Genomic DNA, 351 nt, shown 5'->3' on the forward strand with positions numbered 1-351 from the left:
TCTCTCTCTCTCTCTCTCTCTCTCTCTCTCGTTCTCTGAGTGTGTGAATGTGTGTGTGTGTGTGTGTGTGTGTGTGTGTGTGTGTGTGTGTGTGTGTGTGTGTGTGTGTGTGTGTGTGTGTGTGTGTGTGTGTGTGTGTGTGTGTGTGTGTGTGTGTGTATGTGTGTGTGTGTGTGTGTGTGTGTGTGTGTGTGTGTGAGAGAGAGAGAGAGAGAGAGAGAGAGAGAGAGAGAAAGAAAGAAATAGAGAAAGAGAGAGATTGTGTGCGATAACTGTGGATTATATGGGTAACATTACTATTAGTATACGTTTTATGCTCAACTCTATTTTTCTAAATCATGTCACTCGCAT

This window comes from Oratosquilla oratoria, chromosome 7 (assembly GCF_046742065.1).
Source record: "Oratosquilla oratoria isolate Oo_2021 chromosome 7, ASM4674206v1, whole genome shotgun sequence".
NCBI lineage: Eukaryota > Metazoa > Arthropoda > Malacostraca > Stomatopoda > Squillidae > Oratosquilla > Oratosquilla oratoria.